This window comes from Pristiophorus japonicus, chromosome 2, assembly GCF_044704955.1.
Source record: "Pristiophorus japonicus isolate sPriJap1 chromosome 2, sPriJap1.hap1, whole genome shotgun sequence".
In the NCBI taxonomy this organism is placed as follows: Eukaryota; Metazoa; Chordata; class Chondrichthyes; family Pristiophoridae; genus Pristiophorus; species Pristiophorus japonicus.
The window spans coordinates 52,449,996-52,475,949 of NC_091978.1; the positions used below are offsets into that span (position 1 = coordinate 52,449,996).

At 47.3% G+C, this 25,954-nt stretch overlaps 1 pseudogene; it reads left to right on the forward strand.

Moving 5' to 3' along the window:
* The window catches only part of LOC139238375 (zinc finger protein 850-like), a 45,989-nt pseudogene extending 41,382 nt beyond the window's left edge, over positions 1-4,607 (forward strand).
* Positions 4,608-25,954: the final 21,347 nt, after the last annotated feature.

The following is a 25,954-nucleotide window of genomic DNA, read 5'->3' on the forward strand; positions in this document are numbered from 1 at the left end:
TGCAGCGGCTTCCCGTCCTGCCCACCCATCGTCACCTATGGTGACCCCCAAGGATCTATACTTGGCACACTCCTATTTCTCATCTACATGTTGCCCTTGACGACATCATCCGGAAATACAGTTTCCACATGTACGCTGAAGACACTAAGCTCTACCTCACTACCACTTTTCTCAACCCCTCTGCGATCTCTAAATTGTCAAACTGCTTGTCCGATATCCAGTTCTAGATGAGCAGAAATTTTCTCCAATTGAATATTGGGAAGACAGAAATCTTTGTTTTGGTCCCCGCCACAAACTCCGTTCCATAGATACTGACTCCATCCCTCTCCCCAATTCCTGTCCGAGGCTAAACGAGACTGTTCGCAACTTTGGTGTCATATTTGACCCTGAAATGAGCTTTCGTCCACATATCCGCAGCATAACTAAGACGGCCTATTTCCACCTCCGTAACATCGGCCATCTCCGCACTTGCCTCAGCTCAACTGGTGCTGAACCCTCATCCATGCCTTTGTTGCCTCTAGACTTGACTATTCTAATGCATTCCTGGTCTCCCACATTCTACCCTACATAAACTAGAGGTGATCAAAAACTCGGCTGCCCATGTTTTAACTTGCACCAAGTCCCACTCGCCCATCACCCCTGTGCTCGCTGACCTACATTAGCTTCCGGTTAAGCAATGCCTCTTAAAAATGTTCATCCTTATTTTCAAATTCCTCCATGGCCTCACCCCTCTCTATCTCTGTAATCTCCTCCAGCCCCACAACTCCCTGAGATGTCTGTACTCCTCTAATTCTGCCCTCCTGAATATTCCTGATTGTAATCGCTCAACCATTGGTGGCCGTGCCTTCTGTTGCCTAGATCCCACGCTCTGGAATTTCCTGCCTAAACCTCTCCATCTCTCTATCTTTCTTTCCTTCTTCAATAAGAAATAGGAGCAGGAGTAGACCATACGGCCCCTCGAGCCTGCTCCACCATTTTATATGATCTTGGCTGATCCGATCATGGACTCAGGTCCACTTCCCTGCCCGCTCCCCATAACCCCTTATTCCCTTATTGGTTAAGAAACTGTCTAGCTCTGTCTTAAATTTTTTCAATGTCCCAGCTTTCACAGCTCCCTGAGGCAGAGAATTCTACAGATTTACAACCCTCTGAGAAAATAAGTTTCTCTTCATCTCAGTTTTAAATGGGCAGCCCCTTATTCTAAGATTATGCCCCCTAGTTCTAGTCTCCCCCATCAGTGGAAACATCCTCTCTGCATCCACCTTGTCAAGCCCCCTCAATATGTTATACGTTGCGATAAGATCACCTCTCAATATTCTGAATTCCAATGAGTTGAGGCCCAACCTACTCAACCTTTCCTCATAGGTCAACCCACTCATCTCCGGAATCAACCTAGTGAACCTTCTTTGAACTGCCTCCAAAGCAAGTATATCCTTTCGTAAAAATGGAAACCAAAACTGCACGCAGTATTCCAGGTGTGGCCTCACCAATACCCTGTATAACTGTAGCAAGACTTCCCTGCTTTTATACTCCATCCCCTTTGCAATAAAGGCCAAGATTCCATTGGCCTTCCTGATCACTTGCTGTACCTGCATACTAACCTTTTGTGTTTCATGCACAAGTACCCTCAGGTCCCGCTGTCCTATAGCACTTTGCAATCTTTCTCCATTTAAATAATAATTTGCTCTTTGATTTTTTTCTGCCAAAGTGCATGAACTCACACTTTCCAACATTATAGTCCACCTGCCAAATTTTTGCCCACTCACTTAACTTGTCTGTGACCTTTTGCATATTTTTTGTGTCCTCCTCACACATTGCTTTTCCTCCCATCTTTGTATCATCAGCAAACTTGGCTACGATACACTCTTCAAGATGCTCCTTAAAACATACCTCTCACCTGCGCTAATTTCTACTTATGCGGCTAGATGTCACATTTTTATCACATAACACTCCTGTGAAGCGCCGTAGGACGTTTCACTATGTTAAAGGCACTATATAAATACAAGTTGTGTTTGTTGTTGTTGTTGCAGGCGTTTGGATTGTGTTAATCACATCCAGGACTGAACCATGGCAGAGTTCCCGTGCACTTGGGTTTCTGTGTGAATTATTTATTCATTTTCTGTCCATCGGATCACAAAAAAATCATTCTCTATGCACTAATTAGGGCTTTCAATCCCGGGGGAGGTGCCCTATTCGCACTGGAGGGCCTTGCGCGCAGGCGCAGTGCGGGGGGTAGTTGGAGTATGCGCAGTGGGACTTTGATCAGCACTGTCTGAGGGCTGGGAGCGTGTGGAAGCCGGAGGTCAAGTTTTGTGTCGATGACGAATGAGCAGGGCGCAGCGGAGAAATGCACCCTGCAGGTAGGCTTCATAAGCATGTGGTGTAGGCCGTAAACCGAGGCTAAGCACGTACAGATCCTGCGTTTGCAGCTCCGGGCTTTTTCGCCGGTAACAGGCCCAGGCTGACGGCCGCTATCATTGTAAAGGAAAGTTACGGTTTTGTGCGCCGCCAGTGTGATTTATCGAGCGCTGGAGCGCACGCGTGGCCAACTTTGAAAAGGAAGAAAGAGTAGGCGAGGCCTTCGGGTCCCAATGAGTGCAGGACTGAACCCAGCCAGTCAGCACCTTCAGCGGAGGAGAACCAGTGAGTGTACAACTCAACCTAGCCAGAGTCAGCACCTTCACAGCCTAAACAAAACAGCGGGGTGAAACCGTACACGTGTTCTGTGTATGGACAAGGCTTCCTCTGATCGTCCAACCTGGAGACACAAGGACACTCACACCATGGAGAAACCGTGGAAATGTGGGGACTGTGGAAAGGGGTTCATTTCCCAGTCTGAGTTGGAAATTCATCGGCGCACTCACACCGGGGTAAGGCCGTTCACCTGTTTTGAGTGTGCGACGGGATTCACAAATTCATCCGACCTGCTGACACACCAGCGTGTTCATGCCAGGGAGAGGCCATTTAATTGCTCTTACTGTGGGATGAGGTTCTCCAATTCATCCAGCCTCACTGAACATCAGCGAGTTCACACTGGGGAGAGACCACTGTTTACCTGCTCTGAGTGTGGGAAGGGATTCACTCAGTCATCCGACCTTCTGACACACCAGCGAGTTCATACTGGGGAGAAACCGTTCACCTGCTCTGAGTGTGGGAAGGGATTCACTCTGTCATCCAGCCTGCTGAGGCACCAGCACATTCACGCTGGGGAGCGGCCATTCACCTGCTCAGAGTGTGGAAAGGCATTCGCTCAGTTATCCGACTTGGTGACACACCAGCGAGTTCACACTGGGGAGAGGCCGTTCACCTGCTCCGAGTGTGGGAAGGGATTCACTCAGTCATCCAGCCTGCTGAAACACCAGCATGTTCACACTAAGGAGAGGCCATTCACTTGTTCTGAGTGTGGGAAGGGATTCACTCAGTCATCCGACCTTCTGACACACCAGCGAGTTCATACTGGGGAGAGACCATTCACCTGCTCTGAGTGTGGGAAGGGATTCACTCTGTCATCCACCCTGCTGAGGCACCAGCACATTCACATTGGGGAGCGGCTGTTCACCTGCTCAGAGTGTGGAAAGGCATTCGCTCAGTTATCCGACTTGGTGATACACCAACGAATTCACACTGGGGAGAGGCCGTTCACCTGCTCTGAGTGTGGGAAGGGATTCACTCAGTCATCCAGCCTGCTGAAACACCAGCACGTTCACACTAAGGAGAGGCCGTTCACCTGCTCTGTATGTGCGAAGGGATTTACTCGTTCAGCCCTCCTGCTGATACACCAGCTAGTTCACACTGGGGAGAGACCGTTCACCTGCTCTGAGTGTGGGAAGGGATTCACTCTGTCTTCCACCCTGCTAAGGCACCAGCATATTCACACTGGGGAGCGGCTGTTCACCTGCTCAGAGTGTGGAAAGGCATTCGCTCAGTTATCCGACTTGGTGACACACCAGCGAATTCACACTGGGGAGGGGCCGTTCACCTGCTCTGAGTGTGGGAAGGGATTCACTCAGTCATCCAGCCTGCTGAAACACCAGCATGTTCACACTAAGGAGAGGCCGTTCACCTGCACCGTGTGTGGGAAGGGATTCACTCGTTCAGCCCTCCTGCTGATACACCAGCTAGTTCACACTGGGGAGGGACCGGTCACCACCTCTGAGTGTGAGAAGGAATTCACTCAGTCATCCAGCCTGCTAACACACCAGCGAGTTCACACTGGAGAGGGGCCATTCACCTGCTCCATCTGTGGGAAGGGATTCACTCGTTCAGCCCTCCTACGGAAACACCAACGAAGTCACACCGGGAAGAGGCCGTTCACCTGCTCTGAGTGTGGGAAGGGATTCACTCAGTCATCCGACCTTCTGGCACACCAGCGAGTTCATACTGGGGAGAGACCGTTCACCTGCTCTGAGTGTGGGAAGGGTTTCACTCAGTCATCCACCCTGCTGACTCACCAGCGAATCCACAATAGGGAGAGGCCATTCATCTGCTCAGAGTGTGGGAAAGGATTCAGTCAGTCATCCCAGCTGCTAACACATTGGCAAGTTCACATGTGACTGTCGGGGTTGGAGTCTGCTGTTATTGCTGATGTTAATCACATCCTGGACTGAATCGTATTCATTCTGTTAGTTGGAGTTTGTTACTGCGGATGTTAATAACTCCTATAACTGGGCTGGAGTTTAATATTTTGATATTTCAATTAAAACAGAATGTTGATAGTTGATTTCGCCAAGATAAGTGAAGACTAATTGATGTCCTGTTACTGACTGCTCCATTTCTGGACCTTCTTTCCAACTCAAGATTGTTTCAGTTCCCATAAATTCGGTTATTCTCGTGGACAACTCCCAGCTCTCCATACCTTTCAGAGTGCCTTTCCTAGCTTTGGTATCCAGGGAGGGTCTTGGTGACATGCCTGGGGTCACTAAACACAAAACCCAGTCTGTTAATCACTTTCAGCGACTGGCATTAGCATGTGCCCCACAGCATCTCTCTCACCTTCAATGTGTGAATGGAGCATTACACCTGAAAACCTGGTTTCATTTTAAATTTGAATCCACTGAGTTGCGGTGAAGGGATGTTGGGGAGTTGGAGTGAGGTGGGTTGGAGAGTAGAGATGAAAGAAGAGTTTGGGTGAGGTGGGTTGGGGAGTAGGAGTTGGGTTGAAAGAGGAGTTGGGGTGTGGATTGGAGAGTCAGGGTGAAAGGCGGGGGGTGGCAGAGTAGGGGTGAGAGAGATGTTGGGGAAAGTGGGCTTTGGAGAGTAGAGTGAAGGAGGGATTGGGGTAAGAGCGTTGGAGAATAGGGATGAAAGAGGAGTGGGGGTTGGAGAGTTGGGGTGAAGGAGGGGGTTGGAAATGCAGCAGCCAATGTGTGCACAGCAAGATCCCACAAACAGCAATGTAATGATGACAAGATAATCCGTTTTCAGTGATGTTAGTTGGGGGATACACCATGCCCAGGACACCGGGGAGAACTCCGCCTGTTCTTTCTCAGAATCGTGGCTGTGGGATCTTTTACGTCCAACTTAGAGGCTAGACGGGGCGTCGGTTTAATGCCTCATCTGAAAGACGGCACCTCTGACAGTGCAGCGCTCCCTCTGTGCTGGCACCTAGAGTCTCAGCCTAGATTATGTGCTCTGGTCTCTGGATTGAGAATTGGACCTCCTGACTCAGGGCGAGAGTGTTACCACTGAGCCATGGCTGACATGGTCTGATCCCTGTTCCCATTACACTAGACCGTGCCTGTGTTATTACACTAACCCCATCCATTCGTACTACAGTGGGCCTTTACTGTTATTAGACATTCGGCAAAGCATTTGCTACAATAATAAAAACAAGAACTTACATTAATATAATGCCTTTAATGCAGTGAAACGTCTCACAGTGCAAGACAAGATCGCTATCAATAAAAAATAAATTTTTGACACTGATCTACTGAAAACGATATCAGGATAGATTACCAAAAGGTTGATCAAAGAGAGAGTTTTTGAGAAGAATCTGGAAAGAGGACAGGTCGAGAAGTGGAGGTTTAGGGGGGAATTTCAGAGCTTAGAGCTTCGGCAGCTGAAGGCACGGTGGAGCGATTCAAATCAGGGATGCTCGAGAACAGATTTGGAGGAGCGCAGGAATCTCAGAGGGTTGTGGGGCTGGAGGAGATTAGAGATAAGGAGGGGCGAGGCCATGGAGAGTTTTGAAACCAAGGATGAGAATTTTTAAATCAAGGCGTTGCTTAATCACGAGCCAATGTTGGTCAGTGAGCACAGGGGTGATGGGTGAATGAGATTATAGCAATAGGCCCTGACTTGCACACACTATTAGATAAGACCCAATCTTTGTTTGAGTGCACTAGATACTGCCTGTGTGATCATCACACTAGATCCAGCATTGTGTTCAGTATAACACTAGAGTCTGCCTCTGTTATTATTGGATTCAGCACTGTCTTTGTTACTCTCACAATGAGACATGCATTTGCTGTTATTACTCTGGACTCTATCTCCAACTTGTTGTACGTGACCCTGTCTCTGTAATTGTTACACTAGATCCGGCCTCTGTTATGATTGGAAAATAACCTGCCCCTATTATTCCTGTTCTAGTGCACACCTGTATTATTGTAACTCGAGAGCTTGTCTCTGTTGTATTCACTATAGTATGTTTCTGGTTTTGTTATAGCAGACCTGGCTTCTGTTAGTGTGGCACTATCACCTTTCAGTTATTATTGCAAAACGGTTTAAATTATTAAAGACTTGTTTCTGGTGTAAAACTAGGCCCTGTCTTAGTTATTACTGCACGAGACACTGTCTCTGTTTATATTACCCTAGACTCTGTCTCTGTTTATATTATCCTAGACCCTGTCTCTGTTTATATTACATTGGACCCTGTCTCTGTTTGTATTACACTAGACCCTGCCTCTGTTTATATTACACTTGACCCTGCCTCTGTTTATATTACACCAGGCTCGGCCTCTGTTTACATTTCACTAGACTCTGTCTCAGTTATTACTTCACTAGACCCTGCCTCTGTTTATATTAACCTCGACCCTGCCTTAGTTATTACTGTGCTGGACAATGCCCACAAATATTGAAAGTGGTTGGGGAGGAAACAGTGACAGTAACAATGTAAATTTCGCAGGAGATTTGCGAGTGTTTCATTCCTTTCCAAACGGAGGACATAAGTCAGAGAATTACAGATTTATTAACCTCACGTCAGAGGTAGGTACACTTTCATTTTTACCATCATTTGCACACATCATCACACACTGGAGGTAAAGATCAGGAGTTTCTGTGTGATGGGGAGGTGATTACTGGACAATAAAGCGCAGAGCTGCTCATTAGCCTCGGTGTGATTTAATCCCCTTTCCAACTGAATACTGGGGAGTTTCATTTTTATTTGGGGAAGCGCAGGGCCAGACACTGAACTTACTGCATCTCTCGGGCCTGGGCCGCACTCAATGTGTGTGCAGCCCGCGTCCACCCGGGGTTTATTAACCCGCTTACTCCGCACATCTCACCCGCTACCATAGACACCGCTGCCTCACTGCGCACGCTCAGTTCACACTGTCCTGGTGATAGACGGCATCTCTAGACCAATAGTAAGAGTAGGGGCGGGACTGGAGGACCGAGCGGGCGGTTAGTCCGCCAACCAATCGGAACGTGAGAGGGGCGGGGCTGAGCCCAGTGTTGCCGGCAATGAAAGAACAGACTGACAGGCCTGGGAGGCGCACCAAGATGTTCCCACGGGACCGCAGCAGTTTCTCATCCCCAGGGCACGGGCTCTCAATAAGCTGCTAACTGCCCCTCTGAAAAGTAGAGGCTGCGGGATTCTTGTCACACCTGTCAATCAGATCATCCTGCTGAAGGAAAATTCCAGAACAAACCGCCTCAAACTGAAGCGAATGGGATGAAATGAGTGGGCTCGTCCTGACTGACGGGAACTCGGACCAATAGGAAGAGCCCGGGCAGAGGGGGACGGACTAAGCTGGCGGCGTGTACTCCAACCAATGATAACTCAGCAAGAGGGCGTGACCTGGTGCGCTGGGGCTGATTGTGACAGGTGAGAGCAACTGAGTGAGCACAGAAAGAATGGGCCTTACACTAAATATCCGTAAGACAAATGTCCTCCACAAACCTGAGCCCGCCACACAGCACTGCCCTCCAGTCATCAAGATCCACGGCACGGCCCTGGACAACTTTCCATAGCTCGGGAGCCTGTTATCAGCAAGGACAGATATCGACAACGAGGTTCAACACTGCTTCCAGTGCGCTAGCGCAGCCTTCGACCACCTGAAGAAGAGAGTGTTCGAAGATCAGGCCCTCAAATCTGGCACCAAGTTTATGGTCTACAGGGCTGTAGTGATACGCTCTTCTCCTCAGAGGGGTGTAAATCTGTGGAATTCGGTGCCTCAGTTGGCTGGAACATTGAATAAATTTGAGGCAGAAATAGACAGTTTCTTAAACGATAAGGGGTTATGGGGTGTGGGCGGGAAAGTGGAGCTGAGTCTATGATCAGATCAGCCATGATCTTATTGAATGGCGGAGCAGGCTCAAGGGGCCGTATGGCCTATTCCTGTTCCTATTTCTTATGATGCCCGCCCTCCTGTATGGCTCAGAGACGTGGATCATATACAGTAGACTCCTCAAATCACTGGAGCAATGTCTCCGCAAGATCCTGCAAATTCCCTGGGAGGACAGACGCATCAACATTAGTGTCCTCGATCAGGCCAACATTCACAGCATCGAAGCACTGACCACACTCGACCAGCTCCGTTGGACGGGCCACATTGTTCGCATGCCTGACACAAGACTCCCAAAGCAAGCGCTCGACTCGGAACTCCTACATGGCAAGTGAGCCCCAGGTAGGCAGAGGGAACGTTTCAAGGACACCCTCAAAGCCTCCTTGCTAAAATGCAACATCCCCACTGACATCTGGGAATCCCTGGCCAAAGACCGCTATAAGTGGAGGAAGAGTATCCAGGAGGGAGCTGAGCACCTCAAGTCTCGTCACCGAGAGCATGCAGAAAGCAAGCGCAGACAGCGGAAGGAGCATGCGGCAAACCAGACTCCCCACCCACCCTTGCCTTATTAGTCGGGAAATTGTATTAGGGAAATTGATGGGATTGAAGGCCGATAAACCCCCAGGGCCTGATAGTCTGCATCCCAGAGAACTTAAGGAAGTGGCCCTAGAAATAGTGGATGCATTGGTGATCATTTTCCAACAGTCTATCGATTCTGGATCCGTTCCTATGGACTAGAGGGTAGCTAATGTAACACCACTTTTTAAAAAAGGAGGCAGAGAGAAAACGTGTAATTATAGACCGGTCAGCCTGACCTCAGTAGTGGGGAAAATGTTGGAATCAATTATTAAAGATGAAATAGCAGCGCATTTGGAAAGCAGTGACAGGATCGGTTCAAGTCAGCATGGATTTATGAAAGGGAAATCATGCTTGATAAATCTTCTAGAATTTTTTGATGATGTAACTAGTAGAGTGGACAAGGGAGAACCAGTGGATGTGTATTTGGACTTTCAAAAGGCTTTTGACAAGGTCCCACACAAGAGATTGGTGTGCAAAATTAAAACACATGGTATTGGGGGTAATGTACTGACGTGGATAGAGAACTGGTTGGCAGACAGGAAGCAGAGAGTCGGGATAAACGGGTCGTTTTCAGAATGGCAGGCAGTGACCAATGGGGTGCCGCAGGGCTCAGTGCTGGGACCCCAGCTATTTACAATATACATCAATGATTTAGATGAAGGAATTGAGTGCAATATCTCCAAGTTTGCAGATGATACTAAGCTGGGTGGCGGTGTGAGCTATGAGGAGGATGCCAAGAGGCTGCAGAGTGACTTGGACAGGTTAGCTGAGTGGGCAAATGCAGTATAATGTGGATAAATGTGAGGTTATCCACTTTGGTGCCAAAAACACGAAGGCAGAATATTATCTGAATGGCGGCAGATTAGGAAAAGGGGAGGTGCAACGAGACCTGGGTGTCATGGTACATCAGTCATTGGCATGCAGGTACAGCAGGCGGTGAAGAAGGCAAATGGTATGTTGGCCTTCATAGCTAGGGGATTTGAGTATAGGAGCAAGGAGGTCTTACTGCAGTTATACAGGGCCTTGGTGAGGCCTCACCTGGAATATTGTGTTCAGTTTTGGTCTCCTAATCTGAGGAAGGACATTCTTGCTATTGAGGTAGTGCAGCGAAAGTTCACCAGACTGATTCCCGGGATGGCAGGACTGACATATGAGGAGAGACTGGATCGACTGGGCCTGTATTCACTGGAGTTTAGAAGGATGAAAGGGGATCTCATAGAATCATATAAAATTTTGACGGGACTGGACAGGTTAGATGCGGGAAGAATGTTCCCGATGTTGGGGAAGTCCAGAACCAGGGGACACAGTCTAAGGATAAGGGGTAAACCATTTAGGACTGATATGAGGAGAAACGTCTTCACTCAGAGAGTTGTTAACCTGTGGAATTCTCTACCGCAGAGAGTTGTTGATGCCAGTTCATTGGATATATTCAAGAGGGAGTTAGATATGGCCCTTACGGTTAAGGGGATCAAGGGGTATGGAGAGAAAGCAGGAAAGGGGTACTGAGGGAATGATCAGCCATGATCTTATTGAATGGTGGTGCAGGCTCGAAGGGCCAAATGGCCTACTCCTGCACCCATTTTCTATGTTTCAACGACTGTCTGTCCCACCTGTGACAGAGACTATAATTCCCATATTGGACTGTTCAGTCACCTAAGAACTCACTTTTAGAGTTTAAAGCAAGTCTTTCTCGATTTCAAGGGACTGCCTCTGATGATGGGGCTGGAATCTAGGAGGGGCCACAGTGAGTGGCCTCTCAAAGGGTCAGAGTGCAGCAGCTTCACCACACAAGCTTATTTAAATACAAATTTCCTGCAGTGTCAGAGACAGCCTCGGTCACTCTGCAAAAACTATTCAATAATGGCCTGGAATTTGCGGTCAGCGGCAAAGCAAAGACTTTCGCCCCCGGCCCCGAAGTAAGCTTCGCACAAAGATATGACGATCTTTGTGTCGAGAAGTTCGTTTTTTCCGACGTGTAATTGAAATCCACAGAGTACAGTGGGAATCCCCGAGCGCGAGCTGCTGTGACATCAACAGACTGTCTAAACAGCCAATCAAAACGCAGAATTCTCACAGACCGCGAACCGTAAACTCTTCAAATTCTAACTATTTAAAAAAATGTTCGAACAAAACAAATATTGGGGCTCCCACATAGTGAATTTGGCAAACCTGAAATAAAGATGAACAAACTTGTAAAACAAGTTACATAACATTTTTATTCAAATGGGTAAATTTGACACTGCACAATTTTTTTCTTTCTTAACACTGACTGATTTGACGTTATTGAACTCACCAGGTGCCATGTCAATCGATTCAACAGCAACACTGCAGTTGGGTGTATAAAATAATTTTTCAGGCCCATAACCTATGTTGAGCAGTCAGCATGCTTTTAAAACCCCAGTTACACCTAATGGGGTCATCTTGGACCTGGCCTTACGCTTAACATCTGTAAGACAAAGGTCCTTCACCAGCCTGTCATCGCCACACAGCACTGCCCTCCAATCATCAAGATCCACGGCGCGGTCCTGGACAATGTGGACCATTTCCCATATCTCGGGAGCGTCTTATCAACAAAGGCAGACATTGATGTGGAGATTCAGCATCATCTCCAGTGCGCCAGCGCAGCCTTTGGCTGCCTGCGGAAAAGAGTGTTTGAAGACCAGGCCCTCAAATCTACCACCAAACTCATGGTCTACAGGGCTGTAGTAATACCCGCCCTCCTGTATAGGTCTGAGGCATAGATGATGTACAGAAGGCACCTCAAGTCGCTGGAGATATATCACCAACGATGTCTCCGCAAGATCCTGCAAATCCCCTGGGAGGACAGATACACCAACACCAGTGTCTTCGACTAGGCTAACATCCCCAGTATTGAAGCACTGACCACACTCGATCAGCTTCGCTGGGTAGGCCACATAGTACGCATGCCAGATACGAGACTCCCTAAGCAAATGCTTTATGCGGAGCTCCTTCATGGTAAACGAGCCAAAGGAGGACAGCGGAAACGTTATAAGGACATCCTCAAAACCTCCCTGGTAAAGTGTGACATCACCACTGACACCTGGGAGACCCTGGCCGCAGACCACTCGAGGTGGAGAAAGTCCATCTTGGAGGGCGTTGAGCTCTTTGAGTCTCGACGCAAGGAACATGAAGAGGCCAAGCGCAGGCAGCGGAAGGACCGCGCGGCAAACCAGCCCTACCGACCCCTTCCCCTGACGAATGTCTGTCCCACCTGTAACAGGGTCTGTGGCTCTCGTATCGGACTGTTCAGCCATCAAAGAACTCACTTTGGGAGTGGAAGCAAGTCCACCTCGATTCCGAGGGACTGCCCATGATGATGATGATGACACCTAATCCCTTTGCGTCTAATTTTTAGTGGGGAATTTAACAGTGGTATTTCTGTGGAAGAGCTGGAGTGTCTCAGTTTTCCTGAGTTGACAGATTTCACTGATTGCCAACTCTGTGGGGAGGGGTCATATCACAGCCTGTGGAGGAGCAGTGAATGACAGACCACAACTTCAGGATTTCTGCATTATGCTGCGCATGCGCTAAATCCTGAATTACCGTCAGTTTCAAAGGTGGGATGACAGCAAAATGACAACCAATACCACTAAATAATAGATGATCTGGTTATTATCACATTGCTGTTTGTGGGGGCTTGCTATGAGCACAAATTGTCTGTCATTTCCCACATTACAACAGTGCCTACACTTCTAAAGTAGTTAATTGCCTGTAAAGAGCTTTAGGACATCCTGTGACCATGAAAGGTGCTCTTTTTCTTTCTTAACGCTGATTAATTTGACGTTATCGCGCTCACTAGGTGGCATGTCAGTAGATTCAATAAACTCACAAAGACACTTCAGTTTGGTGTATAACTTTATTAGTCCAAAGTCCATCACCAAGACTGGCTGACCACTAATCACCAATCCCATCTGGAACAATCTAGCCCAACGATGTAGTTCCACACTAGATACTACCCACCATTCAGATTCCCAAGTCTCGGGATTGCAACAGTCATCACACAATACTATCCTTCTCCTTTATACACACTATTAATTTGGTCTTCGCCCATTTACTTATTCCAATCTGGCACCCTGTGATTCTTTGTCGAGGGTGAACCCACAAGCTGGAACAGTATGTTGATGGACTACGTCACATCTACAAACCCATGTTGTCCCTTTCAGAATATAACACTGCGTATCTGGTGCTATCCAAATTCCTTCCTTATCAATCAGATATCTTGGATATTCCTCATACTGTTTATGGATCGGACCTAACTCATAGTCTTCCACCATTGCAACCAATTCTACCCTATACACCTTCCAAGGTTTCGTTTTATTTCCATTTTCCCATAACAAAGGCAAGACCAATCCCTCTGGTCTAATATCTTCATTTCTTCCCCCTCCCCTAGGGGCCAAAAACCCTATTCACTGCATCACATCATAATCTATGTCTTGGTTCCTTTAAACCATTTTCTCAGTTCTTCATGAATAAACCAAGGGATTTGATTATTCTCTATGTTGTCCAGTCCCTTCTGTACGACATTCAGCACAAATATCACACAGAGGCTACACACAATATCTTTAGTAAGGTCTTGATTCTGGTTAGCCTCACTGTTTGCCAATAATCCTTCTAATTGCCTCTTTATTACCTCATCGTGTTCCCATTTATTTTCTATATCTATTCTGTTTACTCCTGCTGACCATGCCATGGCTCCTATTCCTAACTATCCTGTCAGCTCTCGCTTTCCAATTTAAACTGATTCTCCTTATGTTCCCCATTTTCCTCATTCCTTGGTTTCTATTCTTTACTAACACATCCTTTATTCTTAACCGATAAGGGATTAAGGGGTTATGGGGAACGGGCATAGAAATGGACCTGAGTCCATGATCGGATCAGCCATGATCGTATTAAATGGCGGAGCAGGCTCGGGGGGCCATATGGCCTGCTCCTGCTCCTATTTCTTATGTTCTTAATTCTCTTACCATTTTGTCTATTAATTGTGAATATCTCCCTTCACATAATCTAGTTGACAGATTCAAGCTCATGTTTAACACTTTCGATTTCAATTAACAATTTCAAAACGCACATCGTTATATAATAAATTTTCTGATTCAATTACTTCTAGACTATTAACATTTGTGTTCTTTTGCTGGATTGGACAGGTAGAGATCATTTTGTGAGGTGGGATGACTTTTTTTTAGTCCCACATATGATGATCACTATCAGCGTTTGTACATTGCAAACCAATAGTTAACATTATTTATCAACATAAGATATTTCTTACTTTAAAATAATTGCTATCATTACCTTTAAAGTTTGTATTGTCCTTAATTTCTTCTTTTATGGCTCGGTGTCAAACTTATCTGTTTTGTCTTGTAACACTGTTGTGAAGCACCTAGGGACATTTTACTATGTTAAAGGCGCCATATAAATAAAAGTTATTATTATTGAAGCCTTTTACAATGTTCTTGAATTACAGTGTCCCCAATGCTGTGAACTTTTATTTTGTGCAGTAACCTTTTATGTGACAGCTTATCGAATGCCTTCTGGAAATCCAAATACACCACATCCACTAGTTCCTCCTTATCCACCCTACTTGTTACATCCTCAAAGAACTCCAGCAAATTTGTCAAACATGATTTCCCTTTCATAAAACCTGCTGGCTCTGCTTGATTGAATTATGCTTTTCCAAATGTCCTGCTACTGCTTCCTTAATAATGGACTCCAGCATTTTCCCCACGACCGATGTTAGGCTAACTGGTCTATAGTTCCCTGCTTTCTATCTGCCTCCTTTTTTAAATATTGGCGTTACATTTGCGGTTTTTCAATCCGCTGGGATCTCCCCAGAATGCAGGGAATTTTGGTAGATTACAACCAATGCATCCACTATCTCTGCAGCCACTTCCTTTAATACCCTAGGATGCAAGCCATCAGGTCCAGGGCACTTGTCCGCCTTTAGTCCCATTATTATACTGAGTACTACTTCTTTAGTGATAGTGATTGTACTACGTTCCTCCCTCCCTATAGCCCCTTGATTATCCACTATTGGGATGTTTTTCGTGACTTCTACCATGAAGACCGATACAAAATATTTGTTCAACGTCTCTACCATTTCCCTGTTCCTCATTATTAATTCTCCAGTCTTGTCCTTTAGGGGACCAACATTTACTCAAGCCACTCTTTTCCATTTTATGTACCTGTGGAAACTCTTACTATCTGTTTTTATATTTTGTGCTAGTTTACTTTCATAATCAATCTTCCTCTCTTTATTTTTTAGTCGTTCTTTGCTGGCTTTTAAAAGTTTCCCAATCCTCTGACCTCCCATTAGTCTTGGCCATATTGTATGCTCTTATTTTCAATTTGATACCATCCCTTATTTCCTTAGTTAGCCATGGATGGTTATCCCTTCTCTTACAGTCTTTCCTTCTCATTGATATATATTTTTGTTGCGAGTTATGAAATATCTCCTTAAATATCTCCTTAAATCTGCCACTGCTCATCAACCGTCCCACACTTTAATCTATTTTTCCAGTCCACTTGAGCCAACTCAGCCTTTGTAACTTTGTAGTCTCCTTTATTTAAGCTTAGGACTCTGGTTTGAGATCCAACTTTCTTACCCTCGAACTGAATTTGAAATTCATCCATGTTATGGTCACTCATGTATTAAATATACATAGATGACCTGGAGGAGGGGACAGAGTGTAGTGTAACAAAATTTGCAGATGACACAAAGATTAGTGGGGAAGCGGGTTGTGTAGAGGACACAGAGGCTGCAAAGAGATTTAGATAGGTTAAGCGAATGGGCTAAGGTTTGGCAGATGGAATACAATGTCAGAAAGTGTGAGGTCATCCACCTTGGGAAAAAAAACAGTAAAAGGGAATATTATTTGAATGGGGAGAAATTCTCACTCTCCTGAGCCACATTAGGCATTTCATGTTGTGCTGTTGTCGGTAACTGAGCATGTCCGAGAATCGTTTGTTTACAAACACACAGGTTACCCAAAATCATGCCACACGTGACATCTGATCCAAGCCATTCTCATGCTTTCAGGTAATCTTATCAAAAGTTCATGGGGTGTCTGGAGATCTTTGCTCATCTCCCTCTGAATGGTCCCGATGTCTCGGGTCAGGCTATCAAATTCAGTTTCTCATTGTTCAGTATAGGCAATGACACAAACATCTCGAAGAGAAAGCTCATCAATTTACTACTCTTCCCTGACTTTCACAACAATTTACATTAATACCAGATTGCACCCAGATGATTTATGCCAATTCACCCATTTTGTGGTGTAATTTTCCTATTTTCTTCTTATATCCTCACTCACTTCCTCTCATTAAATTTTATAGTACAAGGTATTCACCATTGCATTCACGAGCCCCGGAGGAATTTTACTATCTAATACAATATCATAAATATTATTATCCATCTCCTTAAACCCCTCTCCCCTGTCTCCACCACACTCACCTCCAACAACAAGTATGAGGAGCTCATGGACTTCTTTATCTCAAAGATTGAGACCATCCAATCAGCTGCCTTTGCGGTGTTCCCTTTCTTCCCCTAGTCCACGGGGCCAAACTTCATCTGAGGCTCCCACCTGCCAAAGCTCTAAACTCACATCTTTCTCTAGTTTCTCTTTGATCTCCCCTCTTGACCTCTCCAAGCTCATCTTGTCCATGAGACCCACTTCCTGCTCCCTTGACCGTATTCCCACCAAACTGCTGACCACACAACTTCCTCCTTTGGCTCCCATGTTAGCTGACATTGGTAACGGTTCTCCCGCCTCAGGTACTATTCCCCTCTCCTTCAAATCTGCTGTCATCAACCCCCTCCTCAAAAAAACAACCCTTGAGCCCACTGTGCTTGCTAGCTACCGCCCCATCTCCACCCTCCCTTTCCTATGCAAACTCCTTGAATGTGTTGTCGCCTCCCAAGTCCAAGACCATCTTTCCCGGAACTCAATATTTGAATCTTTTCAATCTGGTTTCCTTTGTGACTGTGACAAAGGTAAACTATCCCTCCTCGTCTCCTCAACCTGTGTGCAGCCTTTGACACAGTTGACCACTCCATTCTCCTCTAACACCTCTCCACCATCGTCCAGCTAGGTGGGACTGCACTCGCCTAGTTTCCATTCTTGTTTATCTAATCGTAGCCAGAAAATCTCCTGCAATGGCTTCTCTTCCCACTCCCGCATCATTACCTCTGGTGTCCCCCAAGGATCTATCCTTGGCCCCCTCCTATTTCTCATCTATATGCTGACCCTTGGCGATATCTTCCGAAAACACAGAGTCAGTTTCCACATGTACGCAGACGACACCCAGTTCGACCTCTCCATCACTTCTCTCTGCAAATGGATATAGACAGGCTAAGTGAGTGGACAAAAATTTGGCAGATGGAGTATAATGTGGGAAAATGTGAGGTTATCCACTTTGGTAGAAAAAAGAGAAAAGCAAATTATAATTTAAATGGAGAAAAATTGCAAAGTGCTGCAGTACAGAGGGACCTGGGGGTCCTTGTGCATGAACCACAAACAGTTAGTATGCAGGTATAGCAAGTAATCAGGAAGGCAAATGGAATGTTGGCCTTGATTGAAAGGGGGATAGAAACATAGAAAATAGGTGCAGGAGTAGGCCATTCGGCCCTTCAAGCCTGCACCACCATTCAATAAGATCATGGCTGATCATTCACCTCAATACCCCTTTTCCCCCTTTCCTGCTTTCTCTCCATACACCTTGATCCCTTTAGCCGTAAGGGCCATATCTAACTCCCTCTTGAATATATCTAACGAACTGGCATCAACAACTCTCTGCGGTAGAGAATTCCACAGGTTAACAACTCGCTGAGTGAAGAAGTTTCTCCTCATCTCAGTTCTAAATGGCTTACCCCTTATCCTTAGACTGTGTTCCCTGGTTCTGGACTCCCCCAACATCGGGAACATTCTTCCTGCATCTAACCTGTCCAGTCCTGTCAGAATCTTTTATGTTTCTATGAGATCCCCTCTCATTCTTCTAAACTCCAGTGAATACAGGCCCAGTCGATCCAGTCTCTCTTCATATGTCAGTCCTGCCATCCCGGGAATCAGTCTGGTGAACCTTCGCTGCACTCCCTCTGTTGTGTGGGCATGCCTGTTCACTGTGTGATGTCTGTAACACTGTCATGCAACATTGAATGTACCCTTGTAATGTAACACCTTACTGGTACACTAGAGGGTGCTGTTGCTGGAGACCCAGGGGTTGCCTGCACACGGCAGGTAACCCAGTATAAAAAGGAACACACAGCTTATTGTCATCACTCAGGAGCTGCTAATAAAGGACTGCAGATCTGCACAGTTTAAGTACCATACCCTGCCTCGTGGAGTCATTACTAAAGGTGCCTACATACACCACAACTGGTGACGGGAATACGGGATCATGAACTACACGCTCAACATGTCTAACCTCAGCAACTTTCAGCAATTTACAGAGGGGGAAGATTGGGATGCTTTTGTGGAAAGATTGGAACACTTCTTTATAGCCAACGACCTGGACGGGGACACACCGGCCACACTACCGAACAAACACAGGGCCATCCTGCTTAGCAGCTGTGGGCCCACCATCTGCGGTCTCGTCAGGGACTTACTAGCCCCGGAGAAGACAACCACCAAGAGCTATGAGGAACTTGTAACAAACATACAGGAACAACTAAAACCAAAAGAAAGCATCCTCACAGCCAAGCACCAGTTCTACACCTGAGGGCCAAGAAATTGCCAAGTATGCTGCACGCTTAAGAAGACTAGCTGCACCGTGTGAGTTTGGCGACCACCTTAATGAAGCACTAAGGGACATATTTGTCATTGGAATCGGCCATGAAGACTTCCTACACAAATTGCTCTCGGCTGACATCACTGTCACCCTGCAGAAAGCAATTCAAGTGAGCCAGGCCTACATGGTTTCGGCCAGCGACTCCAGGCGAATACTGACCCAGGACTCTAAACCGGCGAGCGCAGTGCACCGCGTGGACATTTCTAAAGGCAGAAATGCTGCCCCGAGTCCCGCAACCCTGAGTCCGCCACATGGGGCAAACCGGATGGCCCCGTGCTGGCGCTGTGGAGGAAACCACAGGGCCCACCAGTGTCACTACAAAGACTATCCATGCAAAGGCTGCAAAGAAAAAGGGCACCTTTAGAGACTGTCCAGAAAAGGCTGTACTCACTGTGTCTCTGATGAGTTGGCTAATCACCGGGGCTCCGACACAGATGAAGATGAAGCTGCTCAAACCCTGGGAGAAGAGTATGGAATCTTTACCTGCTCCACCGGAAGTTCTCCGTGGATGATGGAAGTGGACATTGACGGGGTCCCAGTCTCCATGGAGATCGACACAGGGGCGAGCCAGTCTGTAATGAGCCAAAAGACCTTTGAAAAAATTTGGAGGAATCCTGCCACTCGACCAAAATTGTCTCCTGTCCAGGCAAAGCTGCTCACCTATACCAAAGGTAAAATCCAAATCGTTGGCAGTGTAGACGTCCAGGTCTCCTAGGGCGGTGTGTTGCACAAACTCCCCCTGTGGATTGTAGCCGGCAATGGTCCCACGCTGCTGGGCAGGAATTGGATGAACCGGGTCCACATCAGGCGAAGTGGTGCTGTGGAAGAAAAGAGCACCACAGCCTGCCTGCAGCAAGACCACAAAATGGCTGCAGCACCACAGGCATCTGGAAGAAAAGAGCACCACAAAATGGCTGCAGCATGTCAACATGGAGGAGCATCATGTGACATCGAGCGGCCAATCGGATTTGAAGGCTCCCTTAAAGGAGACCGGTAACCAAAAAAATTTAAAGGGGAAGTTCCAACTATTTGAGTACACGGACTTTAAAGCTAAAGATGCAATTAATGGGTGCAAGTATGAAAATGTATGCAATGTAACCATGAATTGTGATGCTGGTTTAACTAATGTGACTAATGAGATGAATGCAGGTGTCAGTAAGGTTAAGAACAAGTTTATTATGCTAAACAATAATGATAGAGATTGTGAAATGCCTAATGTAACCATGTCTGTTGAAACCAGGACACCCAAAAGTGATGCAAGTGCTAGAATGTATAATGCAGGCTTGACTATGTGTGATCAGGGCCAAGGTGTCATGTAGGACACTGCCAAAGGACATTGGGTCCGACAGGGACCATGCTAATGCCAATGGAATCCCCCTGTGGGAGACCCCCAGGTCCAGCAGGCTACCTGACCATGTAGCCTGGACCTTTGGAACGAATGTGATGCCCCTTGCAGGACACACACACAGGCAGTGGGAGCAGACCCATTACAGGGACAGTGGTCAATGGGCAGCCCAGCCACCACCAATGGCAACCTGCACCAGACCAGCCCTACAGCTCCTGGCCACCAGGGCCAACACCAGAAGCATGAGGCCAATACCCTCCAGCTTCCCTGGCAAACCCTGGGATGACCTGACCCTCATCCCCATTGGTGGACAAGGAGCCCACCCAGTCTTGTGGTCCTGCCCACCACCCCACAACTACCCACATCACAGTGTATACACACCACCCACTGCTGCCGTGGCTACCTCCCCGAGGGATCCCACAACAGTGACACCCACTTGGTTTGTGTGTGAGGGAGGGGAAACGTACGAGGCCAGCCTCAAGCACAGGGGTCACACCTGGCAACCACACAACCCTCACCACAACCTCCCATAGCCCACCACTGATCACCTCCCCTGGTCATGACAACTAGGATATGAAAAATGCTCAGGGGGGACTATTGTTGTGTAGGCACGCCTGTTCACTGTGTGATGTCTGTAACACTGTCATGCAACATTGAATGTACCTTTATACTGTACACACCTCACCAGTACACTAGAGCGTGCTGTTGCTGGAGACCCAGGGGTTGCCTGCACACGGCAGGTAACCCAGTATAAAAAGGAACACACAGCTTATTGTCATCACTCAGGAGCTGCTAATAAAGGACTGCAGGTCTGCACAGTTTAAGTACCATACCCTGCCTCGTGGAGTCATTACTAAAGGTGCCTACATACACCACACTCTCAATAGCAAGAATGTCCTTCCTCAGATTAGGAGACCAAAACTGAACACAATATACCAGGTGAGGCTTCACCAAGGCCCTGTGCAGCTTCAGTGAGACCTCCCTGCTCCTATACTCAAATCCCCTAGCTATGAAGGCCAACATGCCATTTGCCTTCTTCACCGCCTGCTGCACCTGCATGCCAACCTTCAATGACTGATGTACCATGACACCCAGGTCTCATTGCACCTCCCCTTTTCCTAATCTGCCGCCATTCAGATAATATTTTGCCTTCATGTTTTTGCCACCAAAGTGGATAACCTCACATTTATCCACATTATACTGCATCTGCCATTCATTTGCCCACTCACCTAACCTGTCCAAGTCATACTGCAGCCTCTTAGCATCCTCCTCACAGCTCACACCGCCACCCAGCTTAGTGTCATCTGAAAACTTGGAGATATTACTCTCAATTCCTTCATCTAAATCATTGATGTATATTGTAAATAGCTGAGGTATAATAGATAGAGTATAAAAGCAGAGAAGTCCTGCTACATCTGTATAGGGTATTGGTGAGGCCACACCTGGAGTACTGCATGCAGTTTTGGCGTCCGTATTTAAGAAAGGATATACTTTCATTGGAGGCTGTTCAGAAAAGGTTCACTCGATTGATTCTGGAGATGAGGGATTGACTTATGAAGATAGGTTGAGTAGGTTGGATCTATACTCATTGGAGTTCAGAAGAATGAGAGGTGATCTTATTGAAACATATAAGATAATAAGAGGGCTGGACAAGTTGGATGCAGAGAGTATATTTCCACTCATAGGGGAAACTAAAACTAGGAGAGATAATCTCAGAATGAGGAGATGCCCATTTTAAACTGAGATGAGGAGGAATTTCTTCTCTCAGAGGGTTGTAAATTGGTGGAATTCTCTGCCCCAGAGAGCTGTGGAGGCTGGATCATTGAATATATTTAAGGCGGAGCTAGACAGACTTTTGAGCGATAAGCAAATAAAAGGTTATGGGGAGCGGGCAGGGATGTGAAACTGAGTCGATGATCAGATTAGCCATGATCTTATTAAATGGCGGAGCAGGCTCAAGGGATCAAATGGCCTCATCCTGCTCCTATTTCTTGTGTTCTTGTGACCCCTCCATGGTCTCTAAATTGTCAGACTGCTTGTCCGACATCCAGTACTGGATGAGCAGAAATTTTCTCCAGTTAAATATTGGGAAAATTGAAGCTATTGTTTTTGGTTCTTGCCACAAACTGCGTTCCCTAACCACTGACTCCATCCCTCTATCTAGCATCTATCTGAGGCTAAACCAGACTGTTCACAACCTAGGCATCATATTTGGCCCTGAAATGAGTTTCCGGCCACATATCCGCGGCATAACTAAAACCGTCTTTTTACACCTCCATAACATTAACCGAGGTGGCCTCCGCCCTTGCCTCAGCTCTTCTGCTGCTGAAACCCTCATCCATGCCTTTGTTATCTCGAGACTTGACTTCTCCAATGCACTCCTGGCTGGCCTCCCACATTCTACACTACGTAAACTTGAGTCATCCAAAATGAGGCAGCCCATGTCCTACCTCGCACCAGGTCACGATCACCCATCGCCCCTGTGTTCACTGACCTACATTGGCTCCCGGTTAAACAATGCCTCGATTTCAAAATTCTCATCCATGTTTACAAATTCCTCCATGGCCTTGTCCCTCCCTATTTCTGTAATCTGTTTTAGCTTCACAACCCCAGTGGATGTCTGCGCTCCTCAAATCCTGCCCTCTTGAGCATCCCTGATTATAACTGCTCAACCATCGGTGGCCATGCCTTCAACTGCTTGGGCCCTAAGTTCTGGAACTCCCTCCCTAAACCTCTCTGCCTCCCTTTCCTCCTTTAAGACGCTCCTTAAAACCTCTCTCTTTAACCAAGCTTTTGGTCATCTGTTGTAATTTCTTCTTGTGTGGCTCAGTGTCAAATGTATCCATTTTGTCTTACAACACTGCGGCGAAGTGCCCGACGTTTTACTATGTGAAAGGTGCTATATATAAATATATAATATATATATATTTTTAAAAGTCGTTGTTTTATCTAAACCAAATTGTACTTCCCCGTGATTGTTTGATAGGACAGGGTAGAGGGAGAAGTGACACTATTTAATCCGTACTGTAGCTGACCCATGACTCTTTGATGGTACAGTGTAGGGGGAACTTCACACTGTATCTAATCTGTGCTGTACCTGCCCTGGGAGTGTTTGAGGGGACAGGGTAGAGGGAGCTTTATTCTGTATCTAATCTGTGCTGTACCTGACCTGGGAGTGTTTGAGGGGACAGGGTAGAGGGAGCTTTACTCTGTATCTAATCCGTGATGTACCTGCCCTGCGAGTGTTTGATGGGTCAGTGTAGAGGGTTCTTTGCTCTGTCTCTAATCCATGCTGTACCTGCCCTGGGGGTGTTTAATGGGACAGTGTAGAGAGAGATATGCTCTGCATCTAACCCGTGCACCATCTGCCCTGGAAGTGTTTAACAAGACAATGTTGAGGCAGCTTTACACTGTATCTTACCCATGCTGCAGCTGCCCTGGAAGTGTTGGATGGGCCAGTGCTGCGGGAGCTTTGCTCTGTATCTAACCCATACTGTACCTAACCCATGCTGTACCTAACCCATGCTGTACCTGTCTTGGGGGTGTTTGATGGGACAGTGAAGAGGAAGATTTGCTCTGTATCTAACCTGTGCTTTATACGGAACTGGGAGTGTTTCAGGAGACAGTGTAGAGAGAGAGTTACTCTGTATCTAACCTGTGCTATACCTACCCTGGGAGTGTTTGAGGGGACAGTGTAGTGAGAGCTTTACTCTGTATCTAACCCGTGCAATATCTGCCTTGGAAGTATTTGATGGGACTGTGTGGAGGGAGCTTTGCTCTGTATCTAACCCGTGCTGTACCTCCACTGGGAGTGTTTGATGGAACGGTGTAGAGGAAGCTTTATTCTGTATCAAACCTGTGCTATTACATGGCCTGGGAGTGTTGGAGGAGACAGGGTAGAGGGAGTGTTACTCTGTATTTAACCCTTTATCTCCCTCAGCATATGTGACTTCTCATCCTCGGTGATTTTAACCACCATCTCAATTCATCATGCTCTCTCTCCTCTGAGTTCACTACCCTCCTGTCCTCCCTTAATCGCTCCCTCCAAGCAAATTCCTCAACCCATATTCACGGCCACCCCCTTGACCTTGCCATCTCTCATGGACTCGCTATTCCAACTGTGTCAATTAAAGATAAGGCTATTGTGGTGTCCCTGCACCATACTACAAACTCACACAAGGCATGTACTGCAGACACAGTCACTACGTGACCTTAACCTTTATTCCCAGGACCAAGGAGTGCTGACCCTGGGTGGGACCGCCCCTTTTATACCTGGAAACCCAGGTGAGGAGTGTCTCCCACAAGTTCACCCCCTGTGGTCAGGGTGTGCATTTCTAGGGAATAAGTACAGTGTACAGGAGTTGCATGAAGGTTACAGTTACTTGAAGATTACCATTGCATGATGGTTACATGCATGACATCACCTCCCCCCTTATGTCTTTTTGTGTCAAAGGTTAAGTCTTTCAGGTGGTTGACGCTCTCTCGTGGAGCGCCGCAGTTGTGGCTCTGGTGGCTGAGCCTCGGCACGCGTCTTTGTCACCTGAGGTGATTCCGGCCTGTCCGGGCTGGCCGCAGGGACTGTGCATGCTGTGGATTGTCCTCGTTGCTTGTCCATTGGCAGTGGTGTGGGTGACATCTCATGCTCTTCTTCAGATTCCTCCGTGTCTATGCTGAACCTTTTCTTTACTTGGTCCAAGTGTTTGCAGCATATCTGCCCATTGTTTAGTCTGACCACTATGACCCTATTGCCTTCTTTGCCAATTACGGTGCCCTCAAACCACTTGGGTCCCAAAGCATGGTTAAGAATAAATACCGAGTCATCCATTTCTATACACCTCCCCCTTGAGTTTCGATCATGCAACTCGGTTTGGGACTGGCGCTTGCCCTCAGCAATGTCTGCCAGGGCTGGGTGAATGAGGGACAGCCACGTTTTAAGCGTGCGTTTCATGAGGAGTTCCGCTGGCGGGACTCCCGTGAGCGAGTGCAGGTGGGACCTGTAGGCCAGCAGGAGGCGCGATAGGCGGTACTGAAGGGAGGGTCCTTGGATTCGTACCATGCCCTGTTTTCTGACTTGGACCGCACGTTCCGCCTGGCCATTGGAAGCCGGCTTGAACGGCGCTGTCCGGACGTGTTTGATACCATTGCCCGACATAACCTCCTGGAATTCATGGCTGGTGAAACACGGGCCATTGTCGCTGACCAGGATGTCCGGCAAGCCATGGGTTGCGAAAACCGTACGCAGACTCTCCACGGTGATGGATGTCGTGCACGAGTTTAATATGATGCACTCGATCCATTTCGAGTATGCATCGACAACGATCAGGAACATTTTCCCCATGAACGGGCCCGCATAGTCTACGTGAATGCGTGACCATGGCCTAGTGGGCCAGGGCCACGAGCTGAGTGGAGCCTCCCTGGGGTCATTGCCCAGCTGGGCACACGTCGTGCACCTGCGAACCCAGTGTTCCAGGTCTGAGTCAATCCCTGGCCACCATACATGTGACCGGGCAATGGCCTTCATTAACATGATGCCAGGGTGCGCGCTGTGGAGTTCCCTGATGAACGCTTCCCTGCCTTTCTGGGGCATGGCTATCCAGCTGCCCCAAAGCAGGCAGTCAGCTTGGATGGAGAGCTCATCCATCCGTCTCTGAACCGGTCTGACCTCCTCGAGGCACGCCCTGTGTGCGGGCGCCCAATCCCCAGTCAGGGCACATTTCTTTATCAT